The sequence below is a fragment of the Anomaloglossus baeobatrachus genome, unplaced genomic scaffold (genome assembly GCF_048569485.1).
Source record: "Anomaloglossus baeobatrachus isolate aAnoBae1 unplaced genomic scaffold, aAnoBae1.hap1 Scaffold_2942, whole genome shotgun sequence".
Taxonomy (NCBI): Eukaryota; Metazoa; Chordata; class Amphibia; order Anura; family Aromobatidae; genus Anomaloglossus; species Anomaloglossus baeobatrachus.
Window position 1 is genome coordinate 102,942 of NW_027442386.1, and position 23,011 is coordinate 125,952.

At 46.4% G+C, this 23,011-nt stretch overlaps 15 non-coding genes across 15 annotated transcripts; all 15 read right to left on the reverse strand.

Annotated features, from left to right (window-relative positions):
* Positions 1-160: 160 nt before the first annotated feature.
* Positions 161-351, reverse strand: LOC142267323 (U2 spliceosomal RNA). The gene has a single exon (XR_012733235.1). It is a non-coding gene; the product is annotated as a U2 spliceosomal RNA (small nuclear RNA).
* Positions 352-1,740: 1,389 nt separating this feature from the next.
* Positions 1,741-1,930, reverse strand: LOC142267258 (U2 spliceosomal RNA). The gene has a single exon (XR_012733181.1). It is a non-coding gene; the product is annotated as a U2 spliceosomal RNA (small nuclear RNA).
* A 1,387-nt stretch (positions 1,931-3,317) lies between these two features.
* LOC142267324 (U2 spliceosomal RNA) lies at positions 3,318-3,508 on the reverse strand. The gene has a single exon (XR_012733236.1). It is a non-coding gene; the product is annotated as a U2 spliceosomal RNA (small nuclear RNA).
* Positions 3,509-4,891: 1,383 nt separating this feature from the next.
* LOC142267325 (U2 spliceosomal RNA) lies at positions 4,892-5,082 on the reverse strand. The gene has a single exon (XR_012733237.1). It is a non-coding gene; the product is annotated as a U2 spliceosomal RNA (small nuclear RNA).
* A 1,387-nt stretch (positions 5,083-6,469) lies between these two features.
* On the reverse strand, positions 6,470-6,660 carry LOC142267326 (U2 spliceosomal RNA). The gene has a single exon (XR_012733238.1). It is a non-coding gene; the product is annotated as a U2 spliceosomal RNA (small nuclear RNA).
* A 1,387-nt stretch (positions 6,661-8,047) lies between these two features.
* LOC142267242 (U2 spliceosomal RNA) lies at positions 8,048-8,238 on the reverse strand. The gene has a single exon (XR_012733168.1). It is a non-coding gene; the product is annotated as a U2 spliceosomal RNA (small nuclear RNA).
* A 1,387-nt stretch (positions 8,239-9,625) lies between these two features.
* On the reverse strand, positions 9,626-9,816 carry LOC142267244 (U2 spliceosomal RNA). The gene has a single exon (XR_012733169.1). It is a non-coding gene; the product is annotated as a U2 spliceosomal RNA (small nuclear RNA).
* Positions 9,817-11,203: 1,387 nt separating this feature from the next.
* On the reverse strand, positions 11,204-11,394 carry LOC142267245 (U2 spliceosomal RNA). The gene has a single exon (XR_012733170.1). It is a non-coding gene; the product is annotated as a U2 spliceosomal RNA (small nuclear RNA).
* A 1,387-nt stretch (positions 11,395-12,781) lies between these two features.
* LOC142267246 (U2 spliceosomal RNA) lies at positions 12,782-12,972 on the reverse strand. Its single transcript, XR_012733171.1, has one exon. It is a non-coding gene; the product is annotated as a U2 spliceosomal RNA (small nuclear RNA).
* Positions 12,973-14,359: 1,387 nt separating this feature from the next.
* LOC142267247 (U2 spliceosomal RNA) lies at positions 14,360-14,550 on the reverse strand. Its single transcript, XR_012733172.1, has one exon. It is a non-coding gene; the product is annotated as a U2 spliceosomal RNA (small nuclear RNA).
* A 1,387-nt stretch (positions 14,551-15,937) lies between these two features.
* On the reverse strand, positions 15,938-16,128 carry LOC142267250 (U2 spliceosomal RNA). Its single transcript, XR_012733174.1, has one exon. It is a non-coding gene; the product is annotated as a U2 spliceosomal RNA (small nuclear RNA).
* Positions 16,129-17,515: 1,387 nt separating this feature from the next.
* Positions 17,516-17,706, reverse strand: LOC142267251 (U2 spliceosomal RNA). Its single transcript, XR_012733175.1, has one exon. It is a non-coding gene; the product is annotated as a U2 spliceosomal RNA (small nuclear RNA).
* A 1,387-nt stretch (positions 17,707-19,093) lies between these two features.
* LOC142267252 (U2 spliceosomal RNA) lies at positions 19,094-19,284 on the reverse strand. Its single transcript, XR_012733176.1, has one exon. It is a non-coding gene; the product is annotated as a U2 spliceosomal RNA (small nuclear RNA).
* A 1,387-nt stretch (positions 19,285-20,671) lies between these two features.
* On the reverse strand, positions 20,672-20,862 carry LOC142267253 (U2 spliceosomal RNA). The gene has a single exon (XR_012733177.1). It is a non-coding gene; the product is annotated as a U2 spliceosomal RNA (small nuclear RNA).
* A 1,387-nt stretch (positions 20,863-22,249) lies between these two features.
* On the reverse strand, positions 22,250-22,440 carry LOC142267254 (U2 spliceosomal RNA). The gene has a single exon (XR_012733178.1). It is a non-coding gene; the product is annotated as a U2 spliceosomal RNA (small nuclear RNA).
* Positions 22,441-23,011: the final 571 nt, after the last annotated feature.

Genomic DNA, 23,011 nt, shown 5'->3' on the forward strand with positions numbered 1-23,011 from the left:
AAAGTCAAAAGTGTGAAAGATAAAAAACAAAAGGAGGAAGTGTGAAAAGTGAATGGGCCAAATTGAGGTGCATATGAAGACGTATGCTTTCTTCCAATTCATTAAATCGGGCTAATATGAATCAGGTGAATTGAGTTCTGCTTTTGGAAACTGGGTTAAGAAGGGGTGCACCGTTCCTGGAGGTACTGCAATACCAGGTCAATGCGTGGAGTGGACAGAGCAAGCTCTTTTTCCATCTCCCTGTTCTAAAAATCCATTTAATATATGGTCCCCAGATAGGGGACGTATCAGATATTAAACTGATAAGAACAGATACTACACTTGATCTTAGCCAAAAGGCCGAGAAGCGATAACCAGAATTGGTTTGGGCCTCGAGTGGCACCCTGGCCTATGCCGGACACATCTTAGGGAGAGAGAGCGAGAGGGAGACAAACCCACGCCTACACAAGACATTTTGTCACCCAAGCCAACCCTTGAAAAGGCTGCTTTGCAGAGCCAAAACAAGAAGAATGGTGCGTTTTGCAGCCGCCGCCCACTGCAATGAATCTGAATAACTCCTCCTTTAGGGCGCAAGCAACTCCCCTCCCCCTTGCAGTCTTTCCAATTCACGATACAAAAAGACGGACAGGACAGGTTGCCTGACTTTCCGTCACTGCCACCCTTTGCCATCCTTACCCGTAGAAAGCCCTTTCATCATCCCCAAACCCTAATCTTTTCCCTTTCCTTCCCAGCCCCCCAAACCCTGCCCTCTGTACCTTTCTCACCACCCGCTTCCCTTCTCCTGTCATCCCCCTACCACCCGGGAAAAAAAGAGATTGCCCCCTCCTTCCACTAGCCCACCCTCCCACCCAAAGAACAACTTCTTCTGCGCAGCTTGTTTTTCTAGGCAGCAGCGCTATTGTGATGTCATCGGGGGGCATTGTGACAAGCCGCCAGTGTTTCCGTCTCTTCATGTTGTGCACAGTTCAAACGGAAATACATCAACAGGCAGACTACAGAAAAGCTTACTATCAAAGGTTAGAGGGGGGCTTTCTCAGAGGGCTTTTTACAGTTTTTCTATTCCCAATTAGCCGTTTAAGTGTACTATTGAAAGTAGTAATTCTTCATAGGGCCGCCCTTTCTTAGTATTTGACGTTCCTTATATTGCGGTATGAGGCTTCGCAGTAGGTTGCAAACATTCATCACCCATGACTGTCCCCAATTGAGCTCAGAAGCTCAATGTCTATCATGACCTCTCTTTTAGAATGTCCAAGAGCAAGCAAACTATTCCTCCAGGAGAGGGCGCCAACAGACTACTAAAGAGATCATCATTACTCAAAGAAACCCCAAAAACCAATGCATGATAGGAATAAACAGGTAACTTTCTTTGGAGTGGTAAGCGGAGAGATCGCACCAGATGCCAATTCTAGATGTTATCACACCTGTGGTCACTGCAGCAGCAGGTGGAATCCACTTTGTCCAAAAGGGATCTATTCCATTCAATTGCAAATGATCTAGATAAGACAGAGAACTGCAGCACGGGGACATAGCCGAGTTGGTCAGGTTGAGTGGTGATGAGTTTGCTATTTGGATGAATAAAGAAAGTCAAAAGTGTGAAAGATAAAAAACAAAAGGAGAAGTGTGAAAAGTGAATGGGCCAAATTGAGGTGCATATGAAGACGTATGCTTCTTCCAATTCATTAAATCGGGCTAATATGAATCAGGTGAATTATAGTTCTGCTTTTGGAAACCTGGGTTAAGACGGGGTGCACCGTTCCTGGAGGTACTGCAATACCAGGTCAATGCGTGGAGTGGACAGAGCAAGCTCTTTTCCATCTCCCTGTTCTAAAAATCCATTTAATATATGGTCCCCAGATAGGGGACGTATCAGATATTAAACTGATAAGAACAGATACTACACTTGATCTTAGCCAAAAGGCCGAGAAGCGATAACCAGAATTGGTTTGGGCCTCGAGTGGCACCCTGGCCTATGCGGACACATCTTAGGGAGAGAGAGCGAGAGGGAGACAAACCCACGCCTACACAAGACATTTTGTCACCCAAGCCAACCCTTGAAAAGGCTGCTTTGCAGAGCCAAAACAAGAAGAATGGTGCGTTTTTGCAGCCGCCGCCCACTGCAATGAATCTGAATAACTCCTCCTTTAGGGCGCAAGCAACTCCCCTCCCCCTTGCAGTCTTTCCAATTCTCGATACAAAAAGACGGACAGGACAGGTTGCCTGACTTTCCGTCACTGCCACCCTTTGCCATCCTTACCCGTAGAAAGCCTTTCATCATCCCCAAACCCTAATCTTTTCCCTTTCCCTTCCCAGCCCCCAAACCCTGCCCTCTGTACCTTTCTCCACCACCCGCTTCCCTTCCCTGTCATCCCCCTACCACCCGGGGAAAAAAAGAGATTGCCCCCTCCTTCCACTAGCCCACCCTCCCACCCAAAGAACAACTTCTTCTGCGCAGCTTGTTTTCTAGGCAGCAGCGCTATTGTGATGTCATCGGGGGGCATTGTGACAAGCCGCCAGTGTTCCGTCTCTTCATGTTGTGCACAGTTCAAACGGAAAATACATCAACAGGCAGACTACAGAAAAGCTTACTATCAAAGGTTAGAGGGGGGCTTTCTCAGAGGGCCTTTTACAGTTTTTCTATTCCCAATTAGCCGTTTAAGTGTACTTATTGAAAGTAGTAATTCTTTCATAGGCCGCCCTTTCTTAGTATTTGACGTTCCTTATATTGCGGTATGAGGCTTCGCAGTAGGTTGCAAACATTCATCACCCATGACTGTCCCCAATTGAGCTCAGAAGCTCAATGTCTATCATGACCTCTCTTTTAGAATGTCAAGAGCAAGCAAACTATTCCTCCAGGAGAGGGCGCCAACAGACTACTAAAGAGATCATCATTACTCAAGGAAAACCCCAAAAACCAATGCATGATAGGAATAAACAGGTAACTTTCTTTGGAGTGGAAGCGGAGAGATCGCACCAGATGCCAATTCTAGATGTTATCACACCTGTGGTCACTGCAGCAGCAGGTGAATCCACTTTGTCCAAAAGGGATCTATTCCATTCAATTGCAAATGATCTAGATAAGACAGAGAACTGCAGCACGGGGACATAGCCGAGTTGGTCAGGTTGAGTGGTGATGAGTTTGCTATTTGGATGAATAAAGAAAGTCAAAAGTGTGAAAGATAAAAAACAAAAGGAGGAAGTGTGAAAAGTGAATGGGCCAAATTGAGGTGCATATGATGACGTATGCTTTCTTCCAATTCATTAAATCGGGCTAATATGAATCAGGTGAATTGAGTTCTGCTTTTGGAAACTGGGTTAAGAAGGGGTGCACCGTTCCTGGAGGTACTGCAATACCAGGTCAATGCGTGGAGTGGACAGAGCAAGCTCTTTTTCCATCTCCCTGTTCTAAAAATCCATTTAATATATGGTCCCCAGATAGGGGACGTATCAGATATTAAACTGATAAGAACAGATACTACACTTGATCTTAGCCAAAAGGCCGAGAAGCGATAACCAGAATTGGTTTGGGCCTCGAGTGGCACCCTGGCCTATGCCGGACACATCTTAGGGAGAGAGAGCGAGAGGGAGACAAACCCACGCCTACACAAGACATTTTGTCACCCAAGCCAACCCTTGAAAAGGCTGCTTTGCAGAGCCAAAACAAGAAGAATGGTGCGTTTTGCAGCCGCCGCCCACTGCAATGAATCTGAATAACTCCTCCTTTAGGGCGCAAGCAACTCCCCTCCCCCTTGCAGTCTTTCCAATTCACGATACAAAAAGACGGACAGGACAGGTTGCCTGACTTTCCGTCACTGCCACCCTTTGCCATCCTTACCCGTAGAAAGCCCTTTCATCATCCCCAAACCCTAATCTTTTCCCTTTCCTTCCAGCCCCCAAACCCTGCCCTCTGTACCTTTCTCACCACCGCTTCCCTTCTCCTGTCATCCCCCTACCACCCGGGAAAAAAAGAGATTGCCCCTCCTTCCACTAGCCCACCCTCCCACCCAAAGAACAACTTCTTCTGCGCAGCTTGTTTTCTAGGCAGCAGCGCTATTGTGATGTCATCGGGGGGCATTGTGACAAGCCGCAGTGTTCCGTCTCTTCATGTTGTGCACAGTTCAAACGGAAAATACATCAACAGGCAGACTACAGAAAAGCTTACTATCAAAGGTTAGAGGGGGGCTTTCTCAGAGGGCTTTTTACAGTTTTTCTATTCCCAATTAGCCGTTTAAGTGTACTTATTGAAAGTAGTAATTCTTTCATAGGCCGCCCTTTCTTAGTATTTGACGTTCCTTATATTGCGGTATGAGGCTTCGCAGTAGGTTGCAAACATTCATCACCCATGACTGTCCCCAATTGAGCTCAGAAGCTCAATGTCTATCATGACCTCTCTTTTAGAATGTCCAAGAGCAAGCAAACTATTCCTCCAGGAGAGGGCGCCAACAGACTACTAAAGAGATCATCATTACTCAAAGAAAACCCCAAAAACCAATGCATGATAGGAATAAACAGGTAACTTTCTTTGGAGTGGAAGCGGAGAGATCGCACCAGATGCCAATTCTAGATGTTATCACACCTGTGGTCACTGCAGCAGCAGGTGAATCCACTTTGTCCAAAAGGGATCTATTCCATTCAATTGCAAATGATCTAGATAAGACAGAGAACTGCAGCACGGGGACATAGCCGAGTTGGTCAGGTTGAGTGGTGATGAGTTTGCTATTTGGATGAATAAAGAAAGTCAAAAGTGTGAAAGATAAAAAACAAAAGGAGGAAGTGTGAAAAGTGAATGGGCCAAATTGAGGTGCATATGAAGACGTATGCTTTCTTCCAATTCATTAAATCGGGCTAATATGAATCAGGTGAATTGAGTTCTGCTTTTGGAAACTGGGTTAAGAAGGGGTGCACCGTTCCTGGAGGTACTGCAATACCAGGTCAATGCGTGGAGTGGACAGAGCAAGCTCTTTTTCCATCTCCCTGTTCTAAAAATCCATTTAATATATGGTCCCCAGATAGGGGACGTATCAGATATTAAACTGATAAGAACAGATACTACACTTGATCTTAGCCAAAAGGCCGAGAAGCGATAACCAGAATTGGTTTGGGCCTCGAGTGGCACCCTGGCCTATGCCGGACACATCTTAGGGAGAGAGAGCGAGAGGGAGACAAACCCACGCCTACACAAGACATTTTGTCACCCAAGCCAACCCTTGAAAAGGCTGCTTTGCAGAGCCAAAACAAGAAGAATGGTGCGTTTTGCAGCCGCCGCCCACTGCAATGAATCTGAATAACTCCTCCTTTAGGGCGCAAGCAACTCCCCTCCCCCTTGCAGTCTTTCCAATTCACGATACAAAAAGACGGACAGGACAGGTTGCCTGACTTTCCGTCACTGCCACCCTTTGCCATCCTTACCCGTAGAAAGCCCTTTCATCATCCCCAAACCCTAATCTTTTCCCTTTCCTTCCCAGCCCCCAAACCCTGCCCTCTGTACCTTTCTCACCACCCGCTTCCCTTCTCCTGTCATCCCCCTACCACCCGGGAAAAAAAGAGATTGCCCCCTCCTTCCACTAGCCCACCCTCCCACCCAAAGAACAACTTCTTCTGCGCAGCTTGTTTTCTAGGCAGCAGCGCTATTGTGATGTCATCGGGGGGCATTGTGACAAGCCGCCAGTGTTCCGTCTCTTCATGTTGTGCACAGTTCAAACGGAAAATACATCAACAGGCAGACTACAGAAAAGCTTACTATCAAAGGTTAGAGGGGGGCTTTCTCAGAGGGCTTTTTACAGTTTTTCTATTCCCAATTAGCCGTTTAAGTGTACTTATTGAAAGTAGTAATTCTTTCATAGGCCGCCCTTTCTTAGTATTTGACGTTCCTTATATTGCGGTATGAGGCTTCGCAGTAGGTTGCAAACATTCATCACCCATGACTGTCCCCAATTGAGCTCAGAAGCTCAATGTCTATCATGACCTCTCTTTTAGAATGTCCAAGAGCAAGCAAACTATTCCTCCAGGAGAGGGCGCCAACAGACTACTAAAGAGATCATCATTACTCAAAGAAAACCCCAAAAACCAATGCATGATAGGAATAAACAGGTAACTTTCTTTGGAGTGGAAGCGGAGAGATCGCACCAGATGCCAATTCTAGATGTTATCACACCTGTGGTCACTGCAGTAGCAGGTGAATCCACTTTGTCCAAAAGGGATCTATTCCATTCAATTGCAAATGATCTAGATAAGACAGAGAACTGCAGCACGGGGACATAGCCGAGTTGGTCAGGTTGAGTGGTGATGAGTTTGCTATTTGGATGAATAAAGAAAGTCAAAAGTGTGAAAGATAAAAAACAAAAGGAGGAAGTGTGAAAAGTGAATGGGCCAAATTGAGGTGCATATGAAGACGTATGCTTTCTTCCAATTCATTAAATCGGGCTAATATGAATCAGGTGAATTGAGTTCTGCTTTTGGAAACTGGGTTAAGAAGGGGTGCACCGTTCCTGGAGGTACTGCAATACCAGGTCAATGCGTGGAGTGGACAGAGCAAGCTCTTTTTCCATCTCCCTGTTCTAAAAATCCATTTAATATATGGTCCCCAGATAGGGGACGTATCAGATATTAAACTGATAAGAACAGATACTACACTTGATCTTAGCCAAAAGGCCGAGAAGCGATAACCAGAATTGGTTTGGGCCTCGAGTGGCACCCTGGCCTATGCCGGACACATCTTAGGGAGAGAGAGCGAGAGGGAGACAAACCCACGCCTACACAAGACATTTTGTCACCCAAGCCAACCCTTGAAAAGGCTGCTTTGCAGAGCCAAAACAAGAAGAATGGTGCGTTTTGCAGCCGCCGCCCACTGCAATGAATCTGAATAACTCCTCCTTTAGGGCGCAAGCAACTCCCCTCCCCCTTGCAGTCTTTCCAATTCACGATACAAAAAGACGGACAGGACAGGTTGCCTGACTTTCCGTCACTGCCACCCTTTGCCATCCTTACCCGTAGAAAGCCCTTTCATCATCCCCAAACCCTAATCTTTTCCCTTTCCTTCCCAGCCCCCAAACCCTGCCCTCTGTACCTTTCTCACCACCCGCTTCCCTTCTCCTGTCATCCCCCTACCACCCGGGAAAAAAAGAGATTGCCCCCTCCTTCCACTAGCCCACCCTCCCACCCAAAGAACAACTTCTTCTGCGCAGCTTGTTTTCTAGGCAGCAGCGCTATTGTGATGTCATCGGGGGGCATTGTGACAAGCCGCCAGTGTTCCGTCTCTTCATGTTGTGCACAGTTCAAACGGAAAATACATCAACAGGCAGACTACAGAAAAGCTTACTATCAAAGGTTAGAGGGGGGCTTTCTCAGAGGGCTTTTTACAGTTTTTCTATTCCCAATTAGCCGTTTAAGTGTACTTATTGAAAGTAGTAATTCTTTCATAGGCCGCCCTTTCTTAGTATTTGACGTTCCTTATATTGCGGTATGAGGCTTCGCAGTAGGTTGCAAACATTCATCACCCATGACTGTCCCCAATTGAGCTCAGAAGCTCAATGTCTATCATGACCTCTCTTTTAGAATGTCCAAGAGCAAGCAAACTATTCCTCCAGGAGAGGGCGCCAACAGACTACTAAAGAGATCATCATTACTCAAAGAAAACCCCAAAAACCAATGCATGATAGGAATAAACAGGTAACTTTCTTTGGAGTGGAAGCGGAGAGATCGCACCAGATGCCAATTCTAGATGTTATCACACCTGTGGTCACTGCAGCAGCAGGTGAATCCACTTTGTCCAAAAGGGATCTATTCCATTCAATTGCAAATGATCTAGATAAGACAGAGAACTGCAGCACGGGGACATAGCCGAGTTGGTCAGGTTGAGTGGTGATGAGTTTGCTATTTGGATGAATAAAGAAAGTCAAAAGTGTGAAAGATAAAAAACAAAAGGAGGAAGTGTGAAAAGTGAATGGGCCAAATTGAGGTGCATATGAAGACGTATGCTTTCTTCCAATTCATTAAATCGGGCTAATATGAATCAGGTGAATTGAGTTCTGCTTTTGGAAACTGGGTTAAGAAGGGGTGCACCGTTCCTGGAGGTACTGCAATACCAGGTCAATGCGTGGAGTGGACAGAGCAAGCTCTTTTTCCATCTCCCTGTTCTAAAAATCCATTTAATATATGGTCCCCAGATAGGGGACGTATCAGATATTAAACTGATAAGAACAGATACTACACTTGATCTTAGCCAAAAGGCCGAGAAGCGATAACCAGAATTGGTTTGGGCCTCGAGTGGCACCCTGGCCTATGCCGGACACATCTTAGGGAGAGAGAGCGAGAGGGAGACAAACCCACGCCTACACAAGACATTTTGTCACCCAAGCCAACCCTTGAAAAGGCTGCTTTGCAGAGCCAAAACAAGAAGAATGGTGCGTTTTGCAGCCGCCGCCCACTGCAATGAATCTGAATAACTCCTCCTTTAGGGCGCAAGCAACTCCCCTCCCCCTTGCAGTCTTTCCAATTCACGATACAAAAAGACGGACAGGACAGGTTGCCTGACTTTCCGTCACTGCCACCCTTTGCCATCCTTACCCGTAGAAAGCCCTTTCATCATCCCCAAACCCTAATCTTTTCCCTTTCCTTCCCAGCCCCCAAACCCTGCCCTCTGTACCTTTCTCACCACCCGCTTCCCTTCTCCTGTCATCCCCCTACCACCCGGGAAAAAAAGAGATTGCCCCCTCCTTCCACTAGCCCACCCTCCCACCCAAAGAACAACTTCTTCTGCGCAGCTTGTTTTCTAGGCAGCAGCGCTATTGTGATGTCATCGGGGGGCATTGTGACAAGCCGCCAGTGTTCCGTCTCTTCATGTTGTGCACAGTTCAAACGGAAAATACATCAACAGGCAGACTACAGAAAAGCTTACTATCAAAGGTTAGAGGGGGGCTTTCTCAGAGGGCTTTTTACAGTTTTTCTATTCCCAATTAGCCGTTTAAGTGTACTTATTGAAAGTAGTAATTCTTTCATAGGCCGCCCTTTCTTAGTATTTGACGTTCCTTATATTGCGGTATGAGGCTTCGCAGTAGGTTGCAAACATTCATCACCCATGACTGTCCCCAATTGAGCTCAGAAGCTCAATGTCTATCATGACCTCTCTTTTAGAATGTCCAAGAGCAAGCAAACTATTCCTCCAGGAGAGGGCGCCAACAGACTACTAAAGAGATCATCATTACTCAAAGAAAACCCCAAAAACCAATGCATGATAGGAATAAACAGGTAACTTTCTTTGGAGTGGAAGCGGAGAGATCGCACCAGATGCCAATTCTAGATGTTATCACACCTGTGGTCACTGCAGCAGCAGGTGAATCCACTTTGTCCAAAAGGGATCTATTCCATTCAATTGCAAATGATCTAGATAAGACAGAGAACTGCAGCACGGGGACATAGCCGAGTTGGTCAGGTTGAGTGGTGATGAGTTTGCTATTTGGATGAATAAAGAAAGTCAAAAGTGTGAAAGATAAAAAACAAAAGGAGGAAGTGTGAAAAGTGAATGGGCCAAATTGAGGTGCATATGAAGACGTATGCTTTCTTCCAATTCATTAAATCGGGCTAATATGAATCAGGTGAATTGAGTTCTGCTTTTGGAAACTGGGTTAAGAAGGGGTGCACCGTTCCTGGAGGTACTGCAATACCAGGTCAATGCGTGGAGTGGACAGAGCAAGCTCTTTTTCCATCTCCCTGTTCTAAAAATCCATTTAATATATGGTCCCCAGATAGGGGACGTATCAGATATTAAACTGATAAGAACAGATACTACACTTGATCTTAGCCAAAAGGCCGAGAAGCGATAACCAGAATTGGTTTGGGCCTCGAGTGGCACCCTGGCCTATGCCGGACACATCTTAGGGAGAGAGAGCGAGAGGGAGACAAACCCACGCCTACACAAGACATTTTGTCACCCAAGCCAACCCTTGAAAAGGCTGCTTTGCAGAGCCAAAACAAGAAGAATGGTGCGTTTTGCAGCCGCCGCCCACTGCAATGAATCTGAATAACTCCTCCTTTAGGGCGCAAGCAACTCCCCTCCCCCTTGCAGTCTTTCCAATTCACGATACAAAAAGACGGACAGGACAGGTTGCCTGACTTTCCGTCACTGCCACCCTTTGCCATCCTTACCCGTAGAAAGCCCTTTCATCATCCCCAAACCCTAATCTTTTCCCTTTCCTTCCCAGCCCCCAAACCCTGCCCTCTGTACCTTTCTCACCACCCGCTTCCCTTCTCCTGTCATCCCCCTACCACCCGGGAAAAAAAGAGATTGCCCCCTCCTTCCACTAGCCCACCCTCCCACCCAAAGAACAACTTCTTCTGCGCAGCTTGTTTTCTAGGCAGCAGCGCTATTGTGATGTCATCGGGGGGCATTGTGACAAGCCGCCAGTGTTCCGTCTCTTCATGTTGTGCACAGTTCAAACGGAAAATACATCAACAGGCAGACTACAGAAAAGCTTACTATCAAAGGTTAGAGGGGGGCTTTCTCAGAGGGCTTTTTACAGTTTTTCTATTCCCAATTAGCCGTTTAAGTGTACTTATTGAAAGTAGTAATTCTTTCATAGGCCGCCCTTTCTTAGTATTTGACGTTCCTTATATTGCGGTATGAGGCTTCGCAGTAGGTTGCAAACATTCATCACCCATGACTGTCCCCAATTGAGCTCAGAAGCTCAATGTCTATCATGACCTCTCTTTTAGAATGTCCAAGAGCAAGCAAACTATTCCTCCAGGAGAGGGCGCCAACAGACTACTAAAGAGATCATCATTACTCAAAGAAAACCCCAAAAACCAATGCATGATAGGAATAAACAGGTAACTTTCTTTGGAGTGGAAGCGGAGAGATCGCACCAGATGCCAATTCTAGATGTTATCACACCTGTGGTCACTGCAGCAGCAGGTGAATCCACTTTGTCCAAAAGGGATCTATTCCATTCAATTGCAAATGATCTAGATAAGACAGAGAACTGCAGCACGGGGACATAGCCGAGTTGGTCAGGTTGAGTGGTGATGAGTTTGCTATTTGGATGAATAAAGAAAGTCAAAAGTGTGAAAGATAAAAAACAAAAGGAGGAAGTGTGAAAAGTGAATGGGCCAAATTGAGGTGCATATGAAGACGTATGCTTTCTTCCAATTCATTAAATCGGGCTAATATGAATCAGGTGAATTGAGTTCTGCTTTTGGAAACTGGGTTAAGAAGGGGTGCACCGTTCCTGGAGGTACTGCAATACCAGGTCAATGCGTGGAGTGGACAGAGCAAGCTCTTTTTCCATCTCCCTGTTCTAAAAATCCATTTAATATATGGTCCCCAGATAGGGGACGTATCAGATATTAAACTGATAAGAACAGATACTACACTTGATCTTAGCCAAAAGGCCGAGAAGCGATAACCAGAATTGGTTTGGGCCTCGAGTGGCACCCTGGCCTATGCCGGACACATCTTAGGGAGAGAGAGCGAGAGGGAGACAAACCCACGCCTACACAAGACATTTTGTCACCCAAGCCAACCCTTGAAAAGGCTGCTTTGCAGAGCCAAAACAAGAAGAATGGTGCGTTTTGCAGCCGCCGCCCACTGCAATGAATCTGAATAACTCCTCCTTTAGGGCGCAAGCAACTCCCCTCCCCCTTGCAGTCTTTCCAATTCACGATACAAAAAGACGGACAGGACAGGTTGCCTGACTTTCCGTCACTGCCACCCTTTGCCATCCTTACCCGTAGAAAGCCCTTTCATCATCCCCAAACCCTAATCTTTTCCCTTTCCTTCCCAGCCCCCAAACCCTGCCCTCTGTACCTTTCTCACCACCCGCTTCCCTTCTCCTGTCATCCCCCTACCACCCGGGAAAAAAAGAGATTGCCCCCTCCTTCCACTAGCCCACCCTCCCACCCAAAGAACAACTTCTTCTGCGCAGCTTGTTTTCTAGGCAGCAGCGCTATTGTGATGTCATCGGGGGGCATTGTGACAAGCCGCCAGTGTTCCGTCTCTTCATGTTGTGCACAGTTCAAACGGAAAATACATCAACAGGCAGACTACAGAAAAGCTTACTATCAAAGGTTAGAGGGGGGCTTTCTCAGAGGGCTTTTTACAGTTTTTCTATTCCCAATTAGCCGTTTAAGTGTACTTATTGAAAGTAGTAATTCTTTCATAGGCCGCCCTTTCTTAGTATTTGACGTTCCTTATATTGCGGTATGAGGCTTCGCAGTAGGTTGCAAACATTCATCACCCATGACTGTCCCCAATTGAGCTCAGAAGCTCAATGTCTATCATGACCTCTCTTTTAGAATGTCCAAGAGCAAGCAAACTATTCCTCCAGGAGAGGGCGCCAACAGACTACTAAAGAGATCATCATTACTCAAAGAAAACCCCAAAAACCAATGCATGATAGGAATAAACAGGTAACTTTCTTTGGAGTGGAAGCGGAGAGATCGCACCAGATGCCAATTCTAGATGTTATCACACCTGTGGTCACTGCAGCAGCAGGTGAATCCACTTTGTCCAAAAGGGATCTATTCCATTCAATTGCAAATGATCTAGATAAGACAGAGAACTGCAGCACGGGGACATAGCCGAGTTGGTCAGGTTGAGTGGTGATGAGTTTGCTATTTGGATGAATAAAGAAAGTCAAAAGTGTGAAAGATAAAAAACAAAAGGAGGAAGTGTGAAAAGTGAATGGGCCAAATTGAGGTGCATATGAAGACGTATGCTTTCTTCCAATTCATTAAATCGGGCTAATATGAATCAGGTGAATTGAGTTCTGCTTTTGGAAACTGGGTTAAGAAGGGGTGCACCGTTCCTGGAGGTACTGCAATACCAGGTCAATGCGTGGAGTGGACAGAGCAAGCTCTTTTTCCATCTCCCTGTTCTAAAAATCCATTTAATATATGGTCCCCAGATAGGGGACGTATCAGATATTAAACTGATAAGAACAGATACTACACTTGATCTTAGCCAAAAGGCCGAGAAGCGATAACCAGAATTGGTTTGGGCCTCGAGTGGCACCCTGGCCTATGCCGGACACATCTTAGGGAGAGAGAGCGAGAGGGAGACAAACCCACGCCTACACAAGACATTTTGTCACCCAAGCCAACCCTTGAAAAGGCTGCTTTGCAGAGCCAAAACAAGAAGAATGGTGCGTTTTGCAGCCGCCGCCCACTGCAATGAATCTGAATAACTCCTCCTTTAGGGCGCAAGCAACTCCCCTCCCCCTTGCAGTCTTTCCAATTCACGATACAAAAAGACGGACAGGACAGGTTGCCTGACTTTCCGTCACTGCCACCCTTTGCCATCCTTACCCGTAGAAAGCCCTTTCATCATCCCCAAACCCTAATCTTTTCCCTTTCCTTCCCAGCCCCCAAACCCTGCCCTCTGTACCTTTCTCACCACCCGCTTCCCTTCTCCTGTCATCCCCCTACCACCCGGGAAAAAAAGAGATTGCCCCCTCCTTCCACTAGCCCACCCTCCCACCCAAAGAACAACTTCTTCTGCGCAGCTTGTTTTCTAGGCAGCAGCGCTATTGTGATGTCATCGGGGGGCATTGTGACAAGCCGCCAGTGTTCCGTCTCTTCATGTTGTGCACAGTTCAAACGGAAAATACATCAACAGGCAGACTACAGAAAAGCTTACTATCAAAGGTTAGAGGGGGGCTTTCTCAGAGGGCTTTTTACAGTTTTTCTATTCCCAATTAGCCGTTTAAGTGTACTTATTGAAAGTAGTAATTCTTTCATAGGCCGCCCTTTCTTAGTATTTGACGTTCCTTATATTGCGGTATGAGGCTTCGCAGTAGGTTGCAAACATTCATCACCCATGACTGTCCCCAATTGAGCTCAGAAGCTCAATGTCTATCATGACCTCTCTTTTAGAATGTCCAAGAGCAAGCAAACTATTCCTCCAGGAGAGGGCGCCAACAGACTACTAAAGAGATCATCATTACTCAAAGAAAACCCCAAAAACCAATGCATGATAGGAATAAACAGGTAACTTTCTTTGGAGTGGAAGCGGAGAGATCGCACCAGATGCCAATTCTAGATGTTATCACACCTGTGGTCACTGCAGCAGCAGGTGAATCCACTTTGTCCAAAAGGGATCTATTCCATTCAATTGCAAATGATCTAGATAAGACAGAGAACTGCAGCACGGGGACATAGCCGAGTTGGTCAGGTTGAGTGGTGATGAGTTTGCTATTTGGATGAATAAAGAAAGTCAAAAGTGTGAAAGATAAAAAACAAAAGGAGGAAGTGTGAAAAGTGAATGGGCCAAATTGAGGTGCATATGAAGACGTATGCTTTCTTCCAATTCATTAAATCGGGCTAATATGAATCAGGTGAATTGAGTTCTGCTTTTGGAAACTGGGTTAAGAAGGGGTGCACCGTTCCTGGAGGTACTGCAATACCAGGTCAATGCGTGGAGTGGACAGAGCAAGCTCTTTTTCCATCTCCCTGTTCTAAAAATCCATTTAATATATGGTCCCCAGATAGGGGACGTATCAGATATTAAACTGATAAGAACAGATACTACACTTGATCTTAGCCAAAAGGCCGAGAAGCGATAACCAGAATTGGTTTGGGCCTCGAGTGGCACCCTGGCCTATGCCGGACACATCTTAGGGAGAGAGAGCGAGAGGGAGACAAACCCACGCCTACACAAGACATTTTGTCACCCAAGCCAACCCTTGAAAAGGCTGCTTTGCAGAGCCAAAACAAGAAGAATGGTGCGTTTTGCAGCCGCCGCCCACTGCAATGAATCTGAATAACTCCTCCTTTAGGGCGCAAGCAACTCCCCTCCCCCTTGCAGTCTTTCCAATTCACGATACAAAAAGACGGACAGGACAGGTTGCCTGACTTTCCGTCACTGCCACCCTTTGCCATCCTTACCCGTAGAAAGCCCTTTCATCATCCCCAAACCCTAATCTTTTCCCTTTCCTTCCCAGCCCCCAAACCCTGCCCTCTGTACCTTTCTCACCACCCGCTTCCCTTCTCCTGTCATCCCCCTACCACCCGGGAAAAAAAGAGATTGCCCCCTCCTTCCACTAGCCCACCCTCCCACCCAAAGAACAACTTCTTCTGCGCAGCTTGTTTTCTAGGCAGCAGCGCTATTGTGATGTCATCGGGGGGCATTGTGACAAGCCGCCAGTGTTCCGTCTCTTCATGTTGTGCACAGTTCAAACGGAAAATACATCAACAGGCAGACTACAGAAAAGCTTACTATCAAAGGTTAGAGGGGGGCTTTCTCAGAGGGCTTTTTACAGTTTTTCTATTCCCAATTAGCCGTTTAAGTGTACTTATTGAAAGTAGTAATTCTTTCATAGGCCGCCCTTTCTTAGTATTTGACGTTCCTTATATTGCGGTATGAGGCTTCGCAGTAGGTTGCAAACATTCATCACCCATGACTGTCCCCAATTGAGCTCAGAAGCTCAATGTCTATCATGACCTCTCTTTTAGAATGTCCAAGAGCAAGCAAACTATTCCTCCAGGAGAGGGCGCCAACAGACTACTAAAGAGATCATCATTACTCAAAGAAAACCCCAAAAACCAATGCATGATAGGAATAAACAGGTAACTTTCTTTGGAGTGGAAGCGGAGAGATCGCACCAGATGCCAATTCTAGATGTTATCACACCTGTGGTCACTGCAGCAGCAGGTGAATCCACTTTGTCCAAAAGGGATCTATTCCATTCAATTGCAAATGATCTAGATAAGACAGAGAACTGCAGCACGGGGACATAGCCGAGTTGGTCAGGTTGAGTGGTGATGAGTTTGCTATTTGGATGAATAAAGAAAGTCAAAAGTGTGAAAGATAAAAAACAAAAGGAGGAAGTGTGAAAAGTGAATGGGCCAAATTGAGGTGCATATGAAGACGTATGCTTTCTTCCAATTCATTAAATCGGGCTAATATGAATCAGGTGAATTGAGTTCTGCTTTTGGAAACTGGGTTAAGAAGGGGTGCACCGTTCCTGGAGGTACTGCAATACCAGGTCAATGCGTGGAGTGGACAGAGCAAGCTCTTTTTCCATCTCCCTGTTCTAAAAATCCATTTAATATATGGTCCCCAGATAGGGGACGTATCAGATATTAAACTGATAAGAACAGATACTACACTTGATCTTAGCCAAAAGGCCGAGAAGCGATAACCAGAATTGGTTTGGGCCTCGAGTGGCACCCTGGCCTATGCCGGACACATCTTAGGGAGAGAGAGCGAGAGGGAGACAAACCCACGCCTACACAAGACATTTTGTCACCCAAGCCAACCCTTGAAAAGGCTGCTTTGCAGAGCCAAAACAAGAAGAATGGTGCGTTTTGCAGCCGCCGCCCACTGCAATGAATCTGAATAACTCCTCCTTTAGGGCGCAAGCAACTCCCCTCCCCCTTGCAGTCTTTCCAATTCACGATACAAAAAGACGGACAGGACAGGTTGCCTGACTTTCCGTCACTGCCACCCTTTGCCATCCTTACCCGTAGAAAGCCCTTTCATCATCCCCAAACCCTAATCTTTTCCCTTTCCTTCCCAGCCCCCAAACCCTGCCCTCTGTACCTTTCTCACCACCCGCTTCCCTTCTCCTGTCATCCCCCTACCACCCGGGAAAAAAAGAGATTGCCCCCTCCTTCCACTAGCCCACCCTCCCACCCAAAGAACAACTTCTTCTGCGCAGCTTGTTTTCTAGGCAGCAGCGCTATTGTGATGTCATCGGGGGGCATTGTGACAAGCCGCCAGTGTTCCGTCTCTTCATGTTGTGCACAGTTCAAACGGAAAATACATCAACAGGCAGACTACAGAAAAGCTTACTATCAAAGGTTAGAGGGGGGCTTTCTCAGAGGGCTTTTTACAGTTTTTCTATTCCCAATTAGCCGTTTAAGTGTACTTATTGAAAGTAGTAATTCTTTCATAGGCCGCCCTTTCTTAGTATTTGACGTTCCTTATATTGCGGTATGAGGCTTCGCAGTAGGTTGCAAACATTCATCACCCATGACTGTCCCCAATTGAGCTCAGAAGCTCAATGTCTATCATGACCTCTCTTTTAGAATGTCCAAGAGCAAGCAAACTATTCCTCCAGGAGAGGGCGCCAACAGACTACTAAAGAGATCATCATTACTCAAAGAAAACCCCAAAAACCAATGCATGATAGGAATAAACAGGTAACTTTCTTTGGAGTGGAAGCGGAGAGATCGCACCAGATGCCAATTCTAGATGTTATCACACCTGTGGTCACTGCAGCAGCAGGTGAATCCACTTTGTCCAAAAGGGATCTATTCCATTCAATTGCAAATGATCTAGATAAGACAGAGAACTGCAGCACGGGGACATAGCCGAGTTGGTCAGGTTGAGTGGTGATGAGTTTGCTATTTGGATGAATAAAGAAAGTCAAAAGTGTGAAAGATAAAAAACAAAAGGAGGAAGTGTGAAAAGTGAATGGGCCAAATTGAGGTGCATATGAAGACGTATGCTTTCTTCCAATTCATTAAATCGGGCTAATATGAATCAGGTGAATTGAGTTCTGCTTTTGGAAACTGGGTTAAGAAGGGGTGCACCGTTCCTGGAGGTACTGCAATACCAGGTCAATGCGTGGAGTGGACAGAGCAAGCTCTTTTTCCATCTCCCTGTTCTAAAAATCCATTTAATATATGGTCCCCAGATAGGGGACGTATCAGATATTAAACTGATAAGAACAGATACTACACTTGATCTTAGCCAAAAGGCCGAGAAGCGATAACCAGAATTGGTTTGGGCCTCGAGTGGCACCCTGGCCTATGCCGGACACATCTTAGGGAGAGAGAGCGAGAGGGAGACAAACCCACGCCTACACAAGACATTTTGTCACCCAAGCCAACCCTTGAAAAGGCTGCTTTGCAGAGCCAAAACAAGAAGAATGGTGCGTTTTGCAGCCGCCGCCCACTGCAATGAATCTGAATAACTCCTCCTTTAGGGCGCAAGCAACTCCCCTCCCCCTTGCAGTCTTTCCAATTCACGATACAAAAAGACGGACAGGACAGGTTGCCTGACTTTCCGTCACTGCCACCCTTTGCCATCCTTACCCGTAGAAAGCCCTTTCATCATCCCCAAACCCTAATCTTTTCCCTTTCCTTCCCAGCCCCCAAACCCTGCCCTCTGTACCTTTCTCACCACCCGCTTCCCTTCTCCTGTCATCCCCCTACCACCCGGGAAAAAAAGAGATTGCCCCCTCCTTCCACTAGCCCACCCTCCCACCCAAAGAACAACTTCTTCTGCGCAGCTTGTTTTCTAGGCAGCAGCGCTATTGTGATGTCATCGGGGGGCATTGTGACAAGCCGCCAGTGTTCCGTCTCTTCATGTTGTGCACAGTTCAAACGGAAAATACATCAACAGGCAGACTACAGAAAAGCTTACTATCAAAGGTTAGAGGGGGGCTTTCTCAGAGGGCTTTTTACAGTTTTTCTATTCCCAATTAGCCGTTTAAGTGTACTTATTGAAAGTAGTAATTCTTTCATAGGCCGCCCTTTCTTAGTATTTGACGTTCCTTATATTGCGGTATGAGGCTTCGCAGTAGGTTGCAAACATTCATCACCCATGACTGTCCCCAATTGAGCTCAGAAGCTCAATGTCTATCATGACCTCTCTTTTAGAATGTCCAAGAGCAAGCAAACTATTCCTCCAGGAGAGGGCGCCAACAGACTACTAAAGAGATCATCATTACTCAAAGAAAACCCCAAAAACCAATGCATGATAGGAATAAACAGGTAACTTTCTTTGGAGTGGAAGCGGAGAGATCGCACCAGATGCCAATTCTAGATGTTATCACACCTGTGGTCACTGCAGCAGCAGGTGAATCCACTTTGTCCAAAAGGGATCTATTCCATTCAATTGCAAATGATCTAGATAAGACAGAGAACTGCAGCACGGGGACATAGCCGAGTTGGTCAGGTTGAGTGGTGATGAGTTTGCTATTTGGATGAATAAAGAAAGTCAAAAGTGTGAAAGATAAAAAACAAAAGGAGGAAGTGTGAAAAGTGAATGGGCCAAATTGAGGTGCATATGAAGACGTATGCTTTCTTCCAATTCATTAAATCGGGCTAATATGAATCAGGTGAATTGAGTTCTGCTTTTGGAAACTGGGTTAAGAAGGGGTGCACCGTTCCTGGAGGTACTGCAATACCAGGTCAATGCGTGGAGTGGACAGAGCAAGCTCTTTTTCCATCTCCCTGTTCTAAAAATCCATTTAATATATGGTCCCCAGATAGGGGACGTATCAGATATTAAACTGATAAGAACAGATACTACACTTGATCTTAGCCAAAAGGCCGAGAAGCGATAACCAGAATTGGTTTGGGCCTCGAGTGGCACCCTGGCCTATGCCGGACACATCTTAGGGAGAGAGAGCGAGAGGGAGACAAACCCACGCCTACACAAGACATTTTGTCACCCAAGCCAACCCTTGAAAAGGCTGCTTTGCAGAGCCAAAACAAGAAGAATGGTGCGTTTTGCAGCCGCCGCCCACTGCAATGAATCTGAATAACTCCTCCTTTAGGGCGCAAGCAACTCCCCTCCCCCTTGCAGTCTTTCCAATTCACGATACAAAAAGACGGACAGGACAGGTTGCCTGACTTTCCGTCACTGCCACCCTTTGCCATCCTTACCCGTAGAAAGCCCTTTCATCATCCCCAAACCCTAATCTTTTCCCTTTCCTTCCCAGCCCCCAAACCCTGCCCTCTGTACCTTTCTCACCACCCGCTTCCCTTCTCCTGTCATCCCCCTACCACCCGGGAAAAAAAGAGATTGCCCCCTCCTTCCACTAGCCCACCCTCCCACCCAAAGAACAACTTCTTCTGCGCAGCTTGTTTTCTAGGCAGCAGCGCTATTGTGATGTCATCGGGGGGCATTGTGACAAGCCGCCAGTGTTCCGTCTCTTCATGTTGTGCACAGTTCAAACGGAAAATACATCAACAGGCAGACTACAGAAAAGCTTACTATCAAAGGTTAGAGGGGGGCTTTCTCAGAGGGCTTTTTACAGTTTTTCTATTCCCAATTAGCCGTTTAAGTGTACTTATTGAAAGTAGTAATTCTTTCATAGGCCGCCCTTTCTTAGTATTTGACGTTCCTTATATTGCGGTATGAGGCTTCGCAGTAGGTTGCAAACATTCATCACCCATGACTGTCCCCAATTGAGCTCAGAAGCTCAATGTCTATCATGACCTCTCTTTTAGAATGTCCAAGAGCAAGCAAACTATTCCTCCAGGAGAGGGCGCCAACAGACTACTAAAGAGATCATCATTACTCAAAGAAAACCCCAAAAACCAATGCATGATAGGAATAAACAGGTAACTTTCTTTGGAGTGGAAGCGGAGAGATCGCACCAGATGCCAATTCTAGATGTTATCACACCTGTGGTCACTGCAGCAGCAGGTGAATCCACTTTGTCCAAAAGGGATCTATTCCATTCAATTGCAAATGATCTAGATAAGACAGAGAACTGCAGCACGGGGACATAGCCGAGTTGGTCAGGTTGAGTGGTGATGAGTTTGCTATTTGGATGAATAAAGAAAGTCAAAAGTGTGAAAGATAAAAAACAAAAGGAGGAAGTGTGAAAAGTGAATGGGCCAAATTGAGGTGCATATGAAGACGTATGCTTTCTTCCAATTCATTAAATCGGGCTAATATGAATCAGGTGAATTGAGTTCTGCTTTTGGAAACTGGGTTAAGAAGGGGTGCACCGTTCCTGGAGGTACTGCAATACCAGGTCAATGCGTGGAGTGGACAGAGCAAGCTCTTTTTCCATCTCCCTGTTCTAAAAATCCATTTAATATATGGTCCCCAGATAGGGGACGTATCAGATATTAAACTGATAAGAACAGATACTACACTTGATCTTAGCCAAAAGGCCGAGAAGCGATAACCAGAATTGGTTTGGGCCTCGAGTGGCACCCTGGCCTATGCCGGACACATCTTAGGGAGAGAGAGCGAGAGGGAGACAAACCCACGCCTACACAAGACATTTTGTCACCCAAGCCAACCCTTGAAAAGGCTGCTTTGCAGAGCCAAAACAAGAAGAATGGTGCGTTTTGCAGCCGCCGCCCACTGCAATGAATCTGAATAACTCCTCCTTTAGGACGCAAGCAACTCCCCTCCCCCTTGCAGTCTTTCCAATTCACGATACAAAAAGACGGACAGGACAGGTTGCCTGACTTTCCGTCACTGCCACCCTTTGCCATCCTTACCCGTAGAAAGCCCTTTCATCATCCCCAAACCCTAATCTTTTCCCTTTCCTTCCCAGCCCCCAAACCCTGCCCTCTGTACCTTTCTCACCACCCGCTTCCCTTCTCCTGTCATCCCCCTACCACCCGGGAAAAAAAGAGATTGCCCCCTCCTTCCACTAGCCCACCCTCCCACCCAAAGAACAACTTCTTCTGCGCAGCTTGTTTTCTAGGCAGCAGCGCTATTGTGATGTCATCGGGGGGCATTGTGACAAGCCGCCAGTGTTCCGTCTCTTCATGTTGTGCACAGTTCAAACGGAAAATACATCAACAGGCAGACTACAGAAAAGCTTACTATCAAAGGTTAGAGGGGGGCTTTCTCAGAGGGCTTTTTACAGTTTTTCTATTCCCAATTAGCCGTTTAAGTGTACTTATTGAAAGTAGTAATTCTTTCATAGGCCGCCCTTTCTTAGTATTTGACGTTCCTTATATTGCGGTATGAGGCTTCGCAGTAGGTTGCAAACATTCATCACCCATGACTGTCCCCAATTGAGCTCAGAAGCTCAATGTCTATCATGACCTCTCTTTTAGAATGTCCAAGAGCAAGCAAACTATTCCTCCAGGAGAGGGCGCCAACAGACTACTAAAGAGATCATCATTACTCAAAGAAAACCCCAAAAACCAATGCATGATAGGAATAAACAGGTAACTTTCTTTGGAGTGGAAGCGGAGAGATCGCACCAGATGCCAATTCTAGATGTTATCACACCTGTGGTCACTGCAGCAGCAGGTGAATCCACTTTGTCCAAAAGGGATCTATTCCATTCAATTGCAAATGATCTAGATAAGACAGAGAACTGCAGCACGGGGACATAGCCGAGTTGGTCAGGTTGAGTGGTGATGAGTTTGCTATTTGGATGAATAAAGAAAGTCAAAAGTGTGAAAGATAAAAAACAAAAGGAGGAAGTGTGAAAAGTGAATGGGCCAAATTGAGGTGCATATGAAGACGTATGCTTTCTTCCAATTCATTAAATCGGGCTAATATGAATCAGGTGAATTGAGTTCTGCTTTTGGAAACTGGGTTAAGAAGGGGTGCACCGTTCCTGGAGGTACTGCAATACCAGGTCAATGCGTGGAGTGGACAGAGCAAGCTCTTTTTCCATCTCCCTGTTCTAAAAATCCATTTAATATATGGTCCCCAGATAGGGGACGTATCAGATATTAAACTGATAAGAACAGATACTACACTTGATCTTAGCCAAAAGGCCGAGAAGCGATAACCAGAATTGGTTTGGGCCTCGAGTGGCACCCTGGCCTATGCCGGACACATCTTAGGGAGAGAGAGCGAGAGGGAGACAAACCCACGCCTACACAAGACATTTTGTCACCCAAGCCAACCCTTGAAAAGGCTGCTTTGCAGAGCCAAAACAAGAAGAATGGTGCGTTTTGCAGCCGCCGCCCACTGCAATGAATCTGAATAACTCCTCCTTTAGGGCGCAAGCAACTCCCCTCCCCCTTGCAGTCTTTCCAATTCACGATACAAAAAGACGGACAGGACAGGTTGCCTGACTTTCCGTCACTGCCACCCTTTGCCATCCTTACCCGTAGAAAGCCCTTTCATCATCCCCAAACCCTAATCTTTTCCCTTTCCTTCCCAGCCCCCAAACCCTGCCCTCTGTACCTTTCTCACCACCCGCTTCCCTTCTCCTGTCATCCCCCTACCACCCGGGAAAAAAAGAGATTGCCCCCTCCTTCCACTAGCCCACCCTCCCACCCAAAGAACAACTTCTTCTGCGCAGCTTGTTTTCTAGGCAGCAGCGCTATTGTGATGTCATCGGGGGGCATTGTG